Below are 18,848 nucleotides of genomic sequence, written 5' to 3' on the forward strand. Positions count from 1 at the left end.
TTTATTGTCCACAGCACAAGGTGGACTAATCGTGCTGTTTAATCAGCTTGTTGATATGCCACACCTGTCAGGTGGATGGATTATCTTAGCAAATGAGAAATGCTCACTAACAGGGATGTAAACAAATGTGTGCACATTTTAGAAAAATAAGCTTTTTGTGCGTATGGAACATTTCTGCAAACTTTTATTTTATGGCATGAAACATGCCAGCAACACTTCACATGTTGCATTTATATTTTTGTTCAATATATTTCTGTTTTCAGTAATCTGATGAAATGTGATCATTTTCAGCTAGTACAATGTCCAAAATGTCAGCCCCAGTGCACGTTTCAAAGCGGCAGCCACCGTCACAGTTTATTTTACTCTCGCCATGGCAAATTACAGTATATCTGAGGGTTATGTGTGTAAACATATCCTCTGGAGGCTCAAGCACAGACAAATTCGGGAGGATTTAGCCGGTAAACGTGTTAGGCATCGCTAGGCATGCCGCTTGTGGAAGTTGTTGTCATTGTTGAGCTGCTGAGGCAGGCATGCATACACGTGTTGAAACGCATAAACACATCAATCACAGTCTTTCCTGCAGGGGGTGGTCGGGTAAACAAAGAACCAGTAACAAACCTCTACACGATGGCCTTTAAACAGATTAGTGAGCGTTAAAGGTGCAGTCTGGGATATGTTTTTCAGCAAAACAGCAGCCCGTCAGCCTTGTTTTGGTATACAGGAGAGGGATGAGGCTGGGGAAATGTAACCACTCCAACGCATCTGCAAATTCATAGATGGCGCTCTTGCTGCAAGAACTGACAGTCCATGACAGCACATAATAATTGTAAACCGACTTTAAAGCTCGAAATTGTTTACAAAGGCAGTTTACAATGAAGTAAAACAACCTCACGTGTTTGGGGCTTGATAGAAGACAGTTGTGCTAAGCTCATGAGGCATTTACAAATTACATTTGACAAGAATCAAAGGGTAATTCATTAAAATGATGGATAACAGCTATACATATCACAGATTGTCGATTTGAATGAGAAGGGCACCAATAGGCAGCTAATGCTACATCATATCCCTTGTGGTGAAGATGAAGAAGGAAGTGTCTGACATCAAAGCACCACCAATTATGGTTAGAGCGCTTAGTGATGGAGATTAAATATATTCTCCCAAGTACTACCAGTGGATGTATCAGTAATTAGGCCATGAGTCAAACAACGCCTCTTCCTTCTCTCATCCACAGATCCACAAGTTGACAACAAAGTTGCCAACTCTGATCAAACTTATTCCTGCAGATTAAAAAAAAAGAAAATGCTTTCCTTTGGGCTTTAGTTTACAGCTATTCCAGATCATAGTTGTGCCTGGTCTTCCTTTTACCTTAACATCCACCTTTCATTAAACTTCACACATTATATATAAAATAATGAATTGATTTAGTAATTAGGGGATTAAAAACACTGTCTGATATGAAGGTTTGTCTGGTATGTTGAAGTGATATATGGGGGCAAAATGTTATTCATTTGATATTCTCACTGTCAGATCAGTCAAATCGCTCTTGTTTGTGACACCAAATGAACTCTTCGTTAACAAATATTTGGGCATGACATTTCAAAAATGCTAAACGGGAGACAATGATTGATTGTTTTTTTGGTAAGAAAATTGCAATAGCCATTTGTGGCAGTGGCTAATTTAACTAAAACGAAGATTGCTGTCTTTCCTTGACAAAGGACTCAAGGTACGGAAAGTATTCAGACCCCTTTAATTTTTCCAATTTTTATTACATTACAGCCTTATTCTAAAATGTATTTTATATTTTTTTTTCCCTCATCAATCTACAGACAATACCCCATAATGACAAAGCGAAAACAGGCTTAACAAAAACAGAAATACCTCATTTACATAAGAATTCAGACCCTTTGTTATGAGACTCAAAATGTAATTGAGGTGCATCCTGTTTCCATTGATCATCCTTGAGATGTTTCTACAACTTGATTGGAGTCCACCTGTGGTAAATTCAATTGATTGGACATGATGTGGAAAGGCACCTGTCTATGTAAGGTCCCACTGTTGACAGTGCATATCTGAGCAAAAACCAAGCCATGTGGTCGAAATACTTGTCCGTAGAGCTCCGAGACAGGATTGTGTCGAGGCACAGATCTGGGGAAGGGTAACCAAAACATTTCTGCAGCATTGAAGGTCCCCAAGAACACAGTGGCCTCCATCATTCTTACATGGAAGAAGCTTGGAACCACCAAGACTCTTCCTTGATCAGGGAGGTGACCAAGAACCCAATGGTCACTCCGACAGAGCTCTAGAGTTCCTCTGTGGAGATGGGAGAACCTTCCAGAAGGACAACCATCTCTGGCCTGAATGCCAAGCGTTGCGTCTGGAGGAAACCTGCCACCATCCCTATGGTGAAGCATGGTGATGGTGGCAGCATGCTGTGGGGATGTTTTTCAGAGGCAGGGACTGGGAGACTATTCAGGATCAAGGGAAAGATGAACGGAGCAAAGTACAGAGATCCTTGATGAAAACCTGCTCCAGAGCGCACAGGCCCTCAGACTGGGGGTGAAGGTTCACCTTCCAACAGGACAACAACCCTAAGCACACAGCCAAGACAATGCAGGAGTGGCTTCGGGACAAGTCTCTAAATGTCCTTGAGTGACCCAGCAAGAGCCTGGACTTGAACCCAATCGAACATCTCTGGAGAGACATGAAATAGCTTTGCAGTGACACTCTCCATCCAACCTGACAGAGCTTGAGAGGATCTGCAGAGAAGAATGGGAGAAACTCCCCAAATACAGGTGTGCCAAGCTTGTAGCGTCATACCCAAGAAGACTCGAGGCTGTAATCACTGCCAAAGGTGCTTCAACAAAGTACTGAGTAAAGGGTCTGAATACTTATGTAAATGTGATCGTTTTTTACTTTTAATAAATTTGCTAAAACTTAAAAAAAAACAGTTTTTGCTTTGTCATTATGGGGTATTGTGTGTAGATTGATGAGGGGCAAAAAAAGATTTAATAACTTTTAGAATAAGGCTGTAACGTAACAAAATGTGGAAGAAGTCAAGCGGTCTGAATACTTTCCGAATGCACTGTATACATACTTACTTTTGCTGCCCTAAATACAACTTTTTAAATGATTTTTTTTTTTTTTTTACAAACACCTAATGGTAATAATCATGTTTACATGTCATCGTATAATGACTTTGCCATTATACTGAATTCCAGATCAGAGGAGAAACGTGTTACCCAGACATGTCACCAGAGGGAGCAGTAAGTTGCAGTGACCAGCACAATGTTGGGCGCATGTAAACCGTTAACCATTCAGAGGGTGGCGACTGGTTCATCTTCATACCTCATTCTGTAAATGAAAATGTCTGTATGGAAACACCTGAAGGTCAAACACATAAGGCCGAAAAGCCTTTATTTCAAGACTGTCATACTGTCATACATCCTGGTGATTCACAGCGTACTGAGCTATGAGAGGTCCAGTGTTCAAATCTCATACGAGCCCCCGAATAGTAGTTTCTTGCAGAAAAACACGTCTACAATGTGTTATTGCGGTATTGTACACTGTGTTCTGTGGGGAGTAGAGCTGAGACTGGCCCACCATCTCAAGGGATTAACTACTTGCATTAAATCAGAGTTGCCTTGAGATTTGTATATTGCTTGTGCCGTGGGAATAAGGCGCTTCACTCACTCTCTCTCTCTCTCTCTCTCTCTCTCTCACTCTCTCTTCTCTCTCTCTCTCTCTCCTCTCTCCTCTCTTCCTCTCTCTGTCTCTCTCTCTCTCTCTCTCTCTCTGCTCTCTCGTCTGCTCTCTCTCCTCTGTCTCTTCTCTCTCTCTGTCTCTCTCTCCTCTCTGTCTCCTCTCTCTCTCTGTCCTCTCTCTCTCTGTCTCTCTCTCTCTCTCTCCTCTCTCTCTCTCTCTCTCTCTCTCTCTCTGTCTCTCTCTCATCCTCTCTCTCTCTCTCTCTCTCTCTCTCTCTCGTCTCCTCTCTCTCTCTCCTCTGTCTCTCTCTCTCTCTCTGTCTCTGTCTCTGTCTCTCTCTCTGTCCTCTGTCTCTCCCAGGTTTGGTGTCCTTGATTATTTGAGTCAGGTGTGTTGGTGCTGGTGATGAATAAAAGCCTACACACCCAGTCACAGTGTTGGAGAAGGAGTGGCAATTGAATACAAGCTTCACACACAAAAAAAAATGAAATTCTTAAAACATTTCTAGCCTGTCTATATATGGGTAACAGGGTTGACTTGTTCTGCTTGACCCGCTCAGTTTCCCACCACAAAACACCAGAAAATGGCTACAAAGAACCAGCTCACCTGATTTTACTCTATGATCTGACTATTAGATGTTCAACGTTTCTTTTGAAAATAATATTTAAAAGGAATACGTTTCGCCACATTGAAACGAGAGTTCAGTTCACGCAACAAAATAACAAGGGCTTTACGATGTTGGTGAAACTTGGAGAAATGATTTTATTAAGAGGATTAAAATCTTCCTAAAAGTGACAGGGTTGACTGAGGGATATGTCAAAATGCCTTTATTCATATAAAAAAATCTGATTTATGGAATTCTTTATGTGGTGTATTTCAAAAGGGTATATTCTATATTGGTGCACAATTTCTACTTAAAATATCAAAGGCCACTTATTTTGTGGACCCAGTGGTACTAATTATGAGCAAATTAACACAACTGATACTTGATTAGTGCTAACTACCTGCTGAGCCCCTTGGATCTCTCATCTGAATCAGCCATCTTAACTGCCTACCACAATCCCAGAATTATCTCTCTCTCTCTGTCTCTCTGTCTCTCTGTCTCTCTCTCTCTCTCTCTCTCTCTCCTCTCCCTCTCTCTCTCTCTCTGTCTCTCTGTCTCCCTCTCTCTCTTTGTCTCTCTCTCATCTCCCTCTCTCTCTCTATCTCTGTCTCGCTCTATCTCTGTCTCTCTCTATCTCCCTCTCTCTCTATCTCTCTCTGTCTCTCTATCCCTCTCTCTCTGTCTCTCTCTGTCTCTCTCTGTCTCTCTATCTATCTCTCTGTCTCGCTCTGTCTATCTCTCTCTGTCTCTCTATCTCTCTCTCTGTCTCTCTCTGTCTATCTCTCTGTCTATCTCTGTCTCTCTATCTCTCTCTCTCTTAATTGAACCAGGTGTCTGTCTCTTCCTCACTTGCCCACAGTTTCTCTTTCCATTAATTCCCTGGCACGCCGATTGCGATCCCCACGGACACAGCCCAGCAACAGGCTGGCCCATAACATCCAATCAGAGCGCTTGGTGACTCTGACTCATCTCCAATGGGAGCGGTGGGCCTGATTTCAGCCGGTGAAGGTGAATGCTCAGAGGTGTGATCGTTCATCTCCTCGTTGGCACACCTAGCCTTGGTACACCTAGCCTTGGTACACCTAGCCGACTGAGCTGAGCTCACCGGGACTGGGCCTCATGTCTTAACACCGCATGGAACGTACCAAATGACACTTGTCTGCTAAAATGTGTCTCTTCTTTGAGTAACCTATCCAGTGGTGACAATATCCCAGGTGGAGAGAGAAAGAGAGAGAGAGGAGAGATCCTGGATAGTGTGTCTAAAGCCATTCCCACAAACCCACTTGCGACCTACGTGCAACCATTGCACCAAACGATTCTTCCACCTAACACTTCTTCCCGCCCTTCGCTCGTCTACATATCAGCCCTGCTGCTCATCAACCATTTTCTGTCATCCAGAATGACGTCCCTGTTTCCCTCTGCTTCCATTTCCTTTACTTCCTTCCTCCTTGTAAAGGTTTAAGCAATAGTTGTGGAATGTTGCATCTAACATTCAGCCTACAGTAATAGCTTACAATCGTTGGCAAGACACTTCTTTGTCACCCCCATGGTAAATGGATGTGAGGAGACTATCTTCTCGTTCGTATCACCCCCATGGTAAATGGACGTGAGGAGACTATCTTCTCGTTCGTATCACCCCCATGGTAAATGGACGTGAGGAGACTATCTTCTGGTTCGTATCACCCCCATGGTAAATGGACGTGAGGAGACTATCTTCTGGTTCGTATCACCCCCATGGTAAATGGACGTGAGGAGACTATCTTCTGGTTCGTATCACCCCCATGGTAAATGGACGTGAGGAGACTATCTTCTCGTTCGTATCACCCCCATGGTAAATGGACGTGAGGAGACTATCTTCTCGTTCGTATCACCCCCATGGTAAATGGACGTGAGGAGACTATCTTCTCGTATCACCCCCATGAATGGACTTGAGTAGACTATTTCGTATCACCCCATGGTAATGGACGTGAGGAGACTATCTTCTCGTTCGTATCACCCCCATGGTAAATGGACGTGAGGAGACTATCTTCTCGTTCGTATCACCCCCATGGTAAACGGACGTGAGGAGACTATCTTCTCGTTCGTATCACCCCCATGGTAAACGGATGTGAGGAGACGATCTTCTCGTTCGTATCACCCCCATGGTAAATGGATGTGAGGAGACGATCTTCTCGTTCGTATCACCCCCATGGTAAATGGATGTGAGGAGACTATCTTCTCGTTCGTATCACCCCCATGGTAAATGGATGTGAGGAGACGATCTTCTCGTTCGTATCACCCCCATGGTAAAGGATGTGAGGAGACGAACTTCTCGTTCGTATCACCCCCATGGTAAATGGATGTGAGGAGACGATCTTCTCGTTCGTATCACCCCCATGGTAAATGGATGTGAGGAGACGATCTTCTCGGTCGTATCACCCCCATGGTAAATGGATGTGAGGAGACGATCTTCTCGTTCGTATCACCCCCATGGTAAATGGATGTGAGGAGACGATCTTCTCGTTCGTATCACCCCCATGGTAAATGGATGTGAGGAGACGATCTTCTCGTTCGTATCACCCCCATGGTAAATGGATGTGAGGAGACGATCTTCTCGTTCGTATCACCCCCATGGTAAATGGATGTGAGGAGACGATCTTCTCGTTCGTATCACCCCCATGGTAAATGGATGTGAGGAGACGATCTTCTCGTTCGTATCACCCCCATGGTAAATGGATGTGAGGAGACGATCTTCTCGTTCGTATCACCCCCATGGTAAATGGATGTGAGGAGACGATCTTCTCGTTCGTATCACCCCCATGGTAAATGGATGTGAGGAGACTATCTTCTCGTTCGTATCACCCCCATGGTAAATGGACGTGAGGAGACTATCTTCTCGTTCGTATCACCCCCATGGTAAATGGACGTGAGGAGACTATCTTCTCGTTCGTATCACCCCCATGGTAAATGGACGTGAGGAGACTATCTTCTCGTTCGTATCACCCCCATGGTAAATGGACGTGAGGAGACTATCTTCTCGTTCGTATCACCCCCATGGTAAATGGACGTGAGGAGACTATCTTCTCGTTCGTATCACCCCCATGGTAAATGGACGTGAGGAGACTATCTTCTGGTTCGTATCACCCCCATGGTAAATGGACGTGAGGAGACTATCTTCTGGTTCGTATCACCCCCATGGTAAATGGACGTGAGGAGACTATCTTCTGGTTCGTATCACCCCCATGGTAAATGGACGTGAGGAGACTATCTTCTGGTTCGTATCACCCCCATGGTAAATGGACGTGAGGAGACTATCTTCTCGTTCGTATCACCCCCATGGTAAATGGACGTGAGGAGACTATCTTCTGGTTCGTATCACCCCCATGGTAAATGGACGTGAGGAGACTATCTTCTGGTTCGTATCACCCCCATGGTAAAAGGACGTGAGGAGACTATCTTCTCGTTCGTATCACCCCCATGGTAAATGGACGTGAGGAGACTATCTTCTCGTTCGTATCACCCCATGGTAAATGGACGTGAGGAGACTATCTTCTCGTTCGTATCACCCCCATGGTAAATGGACGTGAGGAGACTATCTTCTCGTTCGTATCACCCCCATGGTAAATGGACGTGAGGAGACTATCTTCTCGTTCGTATCACCCCCATGGTAAATGGACGTGAGGAGACTATCTTCTCGTTCGTATCACCCCCATGGTAAATGGATGTGAGGAGACTATCTTCTCGTTCGTATCCGTGTGTGTGTTTCTGATGTGGTGCCTGCTACCAGCGACTATGCCAAGCTTTGTGTACCAGTGTTACTACCCCTGAATTCAGTGCCAGTAAACCCATGTCACGTGACCCCGCAAGACAGGGTGTGGTTGCCAAGCAACCGCCATCCCTCGCCCCATCCCAGTACATGGCGGGATTGAGTGATGGGTGTGGGGGGTGAGACAGAGGTGTATTTAGAGAAGCAATGACAAAAGAGAGGGAATTACGTGTCGATGCTAAAAGGAAACTCACCCTCTGTCTCTTTTCTTTTTCCCCACTCACTCCGTTTCATTCATCGATTGGAGAAAGGAGAGAGGGGGTGAGAAGGAAGGAAAGAGAGATGAGCACAGAAATCGGACAATAACAGTGAACGTGTGAACATAACATTACCGCTGAAATCAGACAATAACAATGAACGTGTGAACATAACAGTACCACAGAAATCAGACAATAACAATGAACGTGTGAACATAACATTACCACAGAAATAGGACAATAACAATGAATGTGTGAACATAAAAGTACCACAGAAATCGCAAAGCAGCACTACAGCGCCAACTCCAATATTCAAAATAACTCTGAAAGGTATGGCAGAGGTGTTTTCCCATTAAAGGCCCTGTCATATAGCGTGATTTGCACCACGGCTCTTGGTTCCGCTACTGTTAACCTGTCTGGGCTAGGGGGCAGTATTGAGAATTTTGGAAAAATATGTTCCCATTTTTAACTGCCTCCTACACCAACTCAGAAGCTAGAATATGCATATTATTGTTCAGGTTTGGATAGAAAACACTCTGAATTTTCTAAAACTGTTTGAATGGTGTCTGTGAGTATAACAGAACTCCTATGGCAGGCAAAAACCTGACAAGGTTTCAAGCAGGAAGTACCCTGTCTGACAAGGAGTCGTGCGTCTTGCATCTTTTTATTGAAAAGTAAGGATCTTAGCTGTAACGTGACAATTCCCAGGGCTCCAATAGGCTCTCAGAGCCCGCGAAATAACTGAAGGTTTACGAGGGAGCCTCAGGTTGAAACATATTATCGCCTTTTGTAAGTGGATGCTCCGAGGACCTTTGAATGATGCGTGTGCATGAGTCGCTTCTGAGGAGAAATTTTATTCGGCTGTTTAGGCTCAATGCATACTCCCGGTCGGAATATTATCACTTCTCTACGACATAAATGGCATAAAAATTGGTTTTAAACAGCGGTTGACATGCTTCGAAGTACGGTAATGGAATATTTAGACATTTTTGACACGCCAATGCGCCATGCGCGAAACCGGGAAGAAGCATTCTAGAACTCACGAACAAAACGTCGCTGTTTGGATATAACGATGGATTATTTGGGACCAAACCAACATTTGTTATTGAAGTAGAAGTCCTGGCAGTGTATTCTGATGAAGAACAAGCAAGGTAAGAACATTTTTCTTATAGGAAATGTGATTTTGGTGGATGCTGACCTGGGTGGGTATCTAAATAGCTAGCCCTGTAATGCCGGGCTATGTACTTAGATTATTGCAAAATGTGCTTCATCCGAAAAGCTATTTTAAAATCGGACATATCGAGTGCATAGAGGAGTAATGTATCTATAATTCTTAAAATAATTGTTATGCTTTTTGTGAACGTTTATCGTGAGTAATTTAGCAAACTGTTAGTAAATTCAACGGAAGTTTGCCGGGGGTTATGCGTTTTCTGAACGTCACATGCTAATGCAAAAAGCTGTTTTTTGATATAAATATGAACTTGATTGAACAGACATGCATGTATTGTATAACACAATGTCCTAGGTGTGTCATCTGATGAAGATCATCAAAGGTTAGTGCTGCATTTAGCTGTGGTTTGGGTTTATGTGACATGATATGCTAGCTTGAAAAATGGCTGTCTGATTTTTTCTGGCTGGGCACTCTGCTGACATAATCTAATGTTTTGCTTTCGTTGTAAAGCCTTTTTGAAATCGGACAGTGGGGTTAGATTAACGAGATTCTTGTCTTTAAATAGCTGTAAAATAGTCATATGTTTGAGAAATTGAAGTAATAGTATTTCTAACGATTCAAAAATCGCGCCACTGGAATATCAGTAGCTGTTACGTAGGTGGGACGATTTCGTCCCACATACCCCAGACAGGTTAAATGAATTCTGTGAGGGGAAACCATTTTAGATAGGGTTTTAAAATGAAGTGCCAGAGGGTACAAATGCGTTTCCTGTTGTAATTAGAGCTTGTCTTATCTGGGATGGGAGTAATAGATTGATAGTGCGGCTCTGCAGGCTGAGCTGGGTTGTCAGGGTGATTGACTGGTGCTTGTCACCCATTTCTTTGCTTAAGCTGGACCCATCGAGCTACAGAGAAACATGCAAAGTACAGTCCTCGGTAGTGCTATGTGTTAATGATACACTATGGAAGTTAATTGTTGGCACATTTTGGCTTGAAGGTTTGCTGTGTGGTTTATATGCATAATCCATGTCTTATCTCATGAAAACACACAAATCCTTATGCATGGGTGGAGAGACGTGTGCCTTTTTCTCTCCAATGAGGACAATTTTGCCTGGACAATATTTCTGTCCCTTTAAGCTCTAGAGCATCCCCAAAGGCAAAAGTTCAGTATTTCCTCTAAAACAGTTTCCCAAACGATGGTGGAAGGTTATTTCTTGATCGTGGCAGGAGATTAGGTCGTGACTACAGATATTGGTGTTGTTGATTCAGTGGATGGCAGGAAGATTCCAGAAGCTTTTGATGGGTCAGAGCACAAAGCATTTTGCGAACCACAGTGTGACAAATATCACCACAATAAAAATAGACAGGGTCATCATCGTGGATGGAATGACAAACTCGCAACAGAGGAAGTCAAAACCTGTGTGTGGATATACTTGAAAACAAGGGGCGAAACATAACAGGGATGGTACAAAAATGAGAGATAGATATGTTGACGAAAGACAAGTCTGAAAGACTGTAGACTGATATAGGCAGACACAGTACCGTCTCTTATAAACAAGAATCACACCCCATAGTAGGGAGACCTACCTCACACGGGAGACAGACAGACAGTTAAACACACACTATCAATACCCTGATAACGCCCTTACACAAGATAAATCTCCAGGCATTGTTTTCCAAGTACAGCTAGTGTTCTTCCCGATTAGCTCAGGGAGCCATGGTTCATCTGAAGATTTTGCCCAACAACACGCCGCTGCTCGCGCCAATGGAGCTCCACATTGACGGATGTTGGTGTGTCTTCCTGAGGAAGGTCATCCCATGTCTTCACGAAGCGTGTCCCTGAGCGCATAAAATACATACTTTTTTAGAACAGGAGAGACAGGAGAGTGTGATTTTGATATCCTTGTGAAAATACCAAGTTGATTATTTTTTTCCCCACCACAGAATCTGAGGAGTGCTTTGGTGTTTTTTTTGTTGTACTTTCTACTGTACCTTTTTATTGAGGTTCTAGTACATGATCCCGACTGGCGCGGTGGTCTAAGGCACTGCGTCTCAGTACTAGAGGCATCACTACAGACCTTGGTTCAATCCCGGGCTCTATCACAATCGGCTGTGATTGGGAGTCCTATAGGGCGGCGCACAATTGGCCCAGCACCGTCATTGTAAAATAAGAATTTCTTCTTAACTGACTTGCCTAGTTAAATAAAGGTTAAATTAAAAAAATGATTTATTTGTTATTTCAGGGTATTGCATCTTTCAGATACCCTGAAAGGGCTTATAATGGGCTTATAAGACACTAGATATTCAAAACGTACAGTACAGTATAGTTCTAGCGCTATTATACAGTGAGAACACTATCTCCTGCTGTCTCTCACTCCCCATGGTGAGTGTTATGCAACATTGACATGGAGGCAGGGGAGGCTTTCAAGAGAGTGGAAGATAATGGAGAGGGGGGATGGATCGAGGAGAGATGGAGAGGGAGCGGCAGGGGGAAACCATAGCTGTTAGCTGTCACACTTTCCAGCTGCATCCCACTTGTCCTTTCTTATCTATATTTATCTCTCTCTCCCTCCGTATCTCTCTCTCTTTCTAACTCCACCATTCATCACTGGCTCCCTGGTCTCTCTCATTCTCACACATCCTGTCTTTCTCCTCTCCATCAAGGTAGTTGGCAAGGAAGACCCTCATCACAGGAGACCCTCGGCGATTGGCTGATGCTGCCAACTGGGCCTTAAAGAGACAGTAATACTCTTTTATTGGATGGCGGCCATTTTTAAATCAACTAAAGCAATGGACTGGCAGACTGTGGAATTGTGTTGGGTTTTTCTTTCTACATTTTAAAATGTTCATAAATATGAAATAAGGAAGCATTATAGAGCTAATATGAATGTAGTGATATTCTGGTTGGTGCTCTAATTTACACACATAGAGCAGACAAGGTTAGACAGACTTCCTACCCTTGAGAGCTTTTGATTCCTATATAATTGAGAGCTATTGATTAATTCTATACATCATAGAATTAGCATATATTTATAGCTACTGTGACCCTTTAACATTGCCTGTCTCCCCAGACTCCTTCCTCCGGCCAAACTCTATGCCACGCCCATGGACTTTTGTTTTTTCTCCACAATGAGTGTGGATCTGAGTACCTACCTGACACTTCACAGAATGCTAACACATTTGAAGCCGTATGATTGGTCCAGAAACTGATGGGTTGAGCCAGAACACACGTGGGTAAAGCGGCAGTTTGAAAATTCATCATTGGCTTTTGTTTTAGCGTTTCTATCTTTAAATGTGAAGACTTATATTATCAAATCACTTCTCTATGTGTAATTATTCCTTACGTGACTAAACTAATCATGTAACTTTAATTAACTTGGAAGTCGGGGCACCACGGGAAAATGTTTATAGAGTCTCTATTTCCCAAATGAACTCTTCAGATATTTTCATATCTTATCGATTAGTCTTCTATTAATGTATTATTATCTCATCAGTCTCATTTCTGAACGTTGCAAAACCTTGGATATCTGCACAAACCCTAACATAGATCATGAATCAGCGATATACAAATTGGCTTAATTATTTATTTACTAACTAACTAATCAATCGCAGAATTGCATAAACACACACACAATAGTTATACATTGGTTGCTGACATGATACACTGAAAAGTCCATAGTGGGCTAAACCGATATGAAGGCCGATATGAAGCCGTCCTTGGCCAGCTCTCCTGCTATCTCTCTCAGAATGACCTTCTTGATCCAAATCAGTCAGGTTTCAAGACTGGGCATTCAACTGAGGTTGCTCTTCTCTGTGTCACGGAGGCTCCCCGCACTGCTAAAGCTAACTCTCTCTCCTCTGCTCTCATCCTTCTAGACCTATCTGCTGCCTTTGATACCGTGAACCATCAGATCCTCCTCTCCACCCTCTCCGAGCTGGGCATCTCCGGCGCGGCCCATGCTTGGATTGCGTCCTACCTGACAGGTCGCTCCTACCAGGTGGCGTGGCGAGAATCTGTCTCCGCACCACGTGCTCTCACCACTGGTGTCCCCCAGGGCTCTGTTCTAGGCCCTCTCCTATTCTCACTATACACCAAGTCACTTGGCTCGGTCATATCCTCACATGGTCTCTCCTATCATTGCTACGCAGACGACACACAATTAATCTTCTCCTTTCCCCCTTCTGATAACCAGGTGGCGAATCGCATCTCTGCATGTCTGGCAGACATATCAGTGTGGATGACGGCTCACCACCTCAAGCTGAACCTCGGCAAGACGGAGCTGCTCCTCCTCCCAGGGAAGGACTGCCCGTTCCATGATCTCGCCATCACGGTTGACAACTCCCTTGTGTCCTCCTCCCAGAGTGCTAAGAACCTTGGCGTGACCCTGGACAACACCCTGTCGTTCTCCACTAACATCAAGGCGGTGACCCGATCCTGTAGGTTCATGCTCTACAACATTCGCAGAGTACGACCCTGCCTCACACAGGAAGCGGCGCAGGTCCTAGTCCAGGCACTTGTCATCTCCCGTCTGGATTACTGCAACTCGCTGTTGGCTGGGCTCCCTGCCTGTGCCATTAAACCCCTACAACTCATCCAGAACGCCGCAGCCCGTCTGGTGTTCAACCTTCCCAAGTTCTCTCACGTCACCCCGCTCCTCCGCTCTCTCCACTGGCTTCCAGTTGAAGCTCGCATCCGCTACAAGTCCATGCTGCTTGCCTACGGAGCTGTGAGGGGAACGGCACCTCCGTACCTTCAGGCTCTGATCAGGCCCTACACCCAAACAAGGGCACTGCGTTCATCCACCTCTGGCCTGCTCGCCTCCCTACCTCTGAGGAAGCACAGCTCCCGCTCAGCCCAGTCAAAACTGTTCGCTGCTCTGGCACCCCAATGGTGGAACAAGCTCCCTCACGACGCCAGGACAGCGGAGTCAATCACCACCTTCCGGAGACACCTGAAACCCCACCTCTTTAAGGAATACCTGGGATAGGATAAAGTAATCCTTCTACCCCCCCCCCCCGAAAGATTTAGATGCACTATTGTAAAGTGGTTGTTCCACTGGATATCTTAAGGTGAATGCACCAATTTGTAAGTCGCTCTGGATAAGAGCGTCTGCTAAATGACTTAAATGTAATGTAATGTAATGGCTTGGTAGACAAAGGAAAGGGGTGGGGAAAGCGGGAAACTCAGAGTGGATCCAGATACATACATACATACATACATACACATACATACATACATACATACATACATACATACATACATACATACATACATACATACATACATACAGTTCAGTACGTTCATCATAAATATGGATATTTAGCACCCTAACAACCACTCATTTGGATTTTAGAAATGCAATGTACATATTTACTAGTGTCTGCCTTTGTTGTCCCTCTGTGATCACCGGTCCGTCTGCTGGATAGATTGTCAACAGAAAGTCTCTGGTTTGTCCACCAGAGATCAAAGTCTTCCGTAGTTGTAGGTTTTTATAATGGACACATCAGAGTACCATTTGGAAATGTTCTTAGAACAGATGTGTTTAGCAGACTAAAGCATTTAAACAGCTGCAGCCTGAATAATTGTTCTTTAGTTTGTAGATTTCTCAGCCATTTCAATGTGGGGAACCTGTCCCGGCGTTATCTTGACTCGAGTTTGTAGATGTCTTAACCATTCATGACGTCCGGCTTACCGTGGGTCTCTTAGGCATAACATTTTAATTTTGTCACGAGTGGTTTTATACACTTCTGGGAGAAGAGGCAGTTCATGACGCCGAGGTAATGTCTGTGCTCACGTGGGCGTGGCCACTGACTTGGTTAGGGCTTCATGTGGAATACATTTTCTCATTTAGAAGGTTAACATCACATTAGATCTTTTCACAAATAGTTTCATATTTAATCATATATGTTTCACAACATTTAGATGTAAACCCCATAATTGAGAAGTGTACACAACCAGACACAATAATGTGTGTTTCCTGTCCTTCATGAGATCACCAAAAGAAACAAACTCGACATGACCGTCCCTTAACCCTTTTATGAGTGAGTTCCAAATATCTCTAACGGTCGCCCCAGAGTGAGTTTTTATATGCACGAGATGTTAGAATGTTCTCTCCATTCCAGAATGTGATTGTTACGCAGCAGTACATTTAATCCGCGTTGCCCTCAAACCAAGGCACGCAGCCTGTTTTTATTTATAGGCTGTTTTCAACATGTCAAATACAAATTATTTTAAGTTTTTTATTTTCTAAGAACTGTTTGAATTGAGGTGTGTTCCGCCTCATTCATTCACATAAAAGTAGTCATTTTTACTTTTGCGGACCAATACATTTTTTTAGACATTTCTGACCCGGACAAAATTCCCCAAACACTTCCCAATTGTTTGTGCAGTTCAAGTCTGCAGACATTTGCTCATCTCCCGTCCTGCACACACATGTTCCACATTTTCCGTCTGTTGCCTGCATCGCAGTCATAGTTGTTTTCGTTACCAACAATAACTTTGGAATTGTGTGCGTTTCGATTAAAGTAAATGCCTTATTACGTTATAATAGATTCTGCATGTCGTTTCTACTGTAGCATAATATTTTTGTCTATATTCCTTATAGCCGCAGACGCGAGGTAACGTTACTCATTTCATAACCTTTATGGTGTTTTACTCAATGCGTAGGTAGCTAGTTACATTCTTCTACTAGCTCTGGAAAACAATGCTAATTGCCTCAGAGAAGTATTAGCATGTGTTGTATTTTGAAGCTACCCTGGACATATGACTCCCAATTGGCACAGCTGTCTAAGGCACAGCGTCTCAGTGCTAGAGGCGTCACTACAGAGACCCATGTTCAAATACAGACTGTGTTTCTATCAAAGTGTTTTATTACGTTATAGTATGTCGTGTTATACTGAAGCTCACTGTGTGTATGGAGCATAATATATTTGTGTATATTCCTTATAACCGCGGACACGCGAGGTAACGTTACTCATTTCATAACCTTTATGGTGTTATATTCAATCGTGCTTATGTAGCAAGCTACATTCTTCTATTAGCTCTGTAAAACAATGCTAATTGCATCAGAGAAGTATTGGCTTGTTGTGTTTTGAAGCTACCCTGGAAAAATTCAAAAAATATATTTTTATACCACTTGGTCGTTTTCTGAGTGCATTCCACAAAGCTGTTGATCATGTCCGCCTTTTCCACTGCCCCCACTTTGAGGTTATAGTCAAGCACGCAGTTTGGTTTGATTTTTCTCTCTCCCGTCGCGTGGTCCACCTTCCCTGTGGCTGACATGGTTGCTGTATGGACAATGGAGAGGACATGGATGTCTCGTTTGTCATGCCACTTTACTGCCAGCTGTTGACATTTCTTATTTTGTATAACGGGTCATTTAGGATGGCAGTAGCGTTGTTGACAAAATGCAGGCATCGCAGCAAAATCAGGAAGCGGTCTTGGGAAAAGAGGGTGGCAAAGAAGGGAGATGCAAACATAGGATCTGTGCTCCAGTATTCTCTTAGGGAGTTCTTCTTTACTATCCCCATGAGAAGGACTGTCACCAGGAAGGTATACATTACACTAATTGTGGTTGTCACCCATTTAGCGAGTTTACCCCCTACTCCTGGCTCTCTCTTCTCCTGTAGCTCCAAAGCATAGCGATTGGTCTCCTCTACTATGTTTCCCACCAGCTCCTCTGTCAGAAACAACTTGAAGCACTCTGCCTCAGTTGGAAATGGCAAGGGGAGTTGGACTCCAGACTGGGGCTCTTCAAAGCAAACAGCAGGGCCAGGAGGGGTGAAATGGCTGGCGGCCTTCCAGCTACCACAGAACTCCTGTACTTCATCCACTGTCGGTCTGCCTCCATCACCACCAGCATCTTCAAAGGGAACTGGGACTTTGTCAGTGGACAAGGGATCCTCCGATTCAGAGTTCTCAATGGCTACAAGGTTGGGGGGCAGCTCCTCACTGTCAGAATCTGATTCCTGACTTTCAGACTCATTGTCAGAATTGTAAAAAAATCTCCAGAATTTCTGTATTTGTGAGTGGTCTTCTTTTGAAAGACATTGCTAATGCTACAGCTTAGCTCACTAGCTATACACATAAACAACAGCACTGAATGGCTCAGAGTGGGAGTGAGAGGTTACGTGATTGACTGCCGGCACGCACCACTTGTATCAATAGATCACTCTCAGAAAATGTTTTGTGTGGTAATTGTTTATATATTTACTGTTTTATTCACGTTTACAATTAGGTTGACAAATCATGCATTCCGATGCTGGCATAGATTGTAATGGGCACATATGTGTGTAAAATAGTTTTTTGAAGGTTGTACTGATTATGAGCTAAGCTAATTCCAGATGTGTGTAGCCATACAATGCATTTTGGGTTTCAAGTCATCGTGTCACAAACTTCGTCGTCTGAAGAGGAGAAATCATCGGACCAATATGCAGTGGTTATATTTGTCATCTTATTTTTATTAGTAGGAAAAAAATACTTATACAAAACAAACAACGAAAAACAGTCCCGTAAGGTGCTCAGACTATACAAGGAAACAACCACCCACAAACACAAGAGAAAACTAACCCACTTAAATATGGCCTCCAATTAGAGGAAACGACAACCAGCTGCCTCTAATTGGAGGTTGTTCCAAAACACCAACAAAGTAATAGAAAAACTAGATAAACACATAGAAATAGAAAACATAGAACATCAACCAAAAACCCCGAAACACACTAAACAAACACCCCCTGCCACGCCCTGACCAAACTACAATAACAAACAACCCCTTTTACTGGTCAGGACATGACAAACCGTCTGTTGGACCAAAGATCACTTGTTAAACCTGCTGGTTGCAGGTGGCCACATACGTTTGTTAATGTATTCTATGTCTATAAGCTTTCTGACAAAGAGGGTGGAAGGAAAGAAAGCAAAAAGGAGACAGGAAGGTAGAGCATTAGGGCTGTTCTTGAGTTACTGTGGCATTTGGGCATAGAATTCTATTTAAATGTATTTGGATAGATCTTCCCATTGTAAATAAACTAATATGGTATCTTAAAGGGCAATTCCACCACTTTTCAACCTCATTTGTATTATCTCCAGCACAATACCAGTGTCTACATATGTGAACACAGCGCTTTTCTATGTTTTGGAGAAAAAAAGTTAAAAAGTTGTCACGTCCTGGCCAGTATAAGGGTTAATTGTTATTGTAGTTTGGTCAGGACGTGGCAGAGGGTATTTGTTTTATGTGGTTCAGTGTGGTGTTTCTGTAGTAAGGGCATTTGATTTAGTATTCCGGGGGTTTTTGGGCACTGTTTGAGATTCATGTATTCTGTTTAGTCTAGGTAGTCTGTTTCTATGTTGAGTTAATTGGGGTGGACTTCCAAT

This window comes from Salmo trutta, chromosome 36 (genome assembly GCF_901001165.1).
Source record: "Salmo trutta chromosome 36, fSalTru1.1, whole genome shotgun sequence".
Taxonomy (NCBI): Eukaryota; Metazoa; Chordata; class Actinopteri; order Salmoniformes; family Salmonidae; genus Salmo; species Salmo trutta.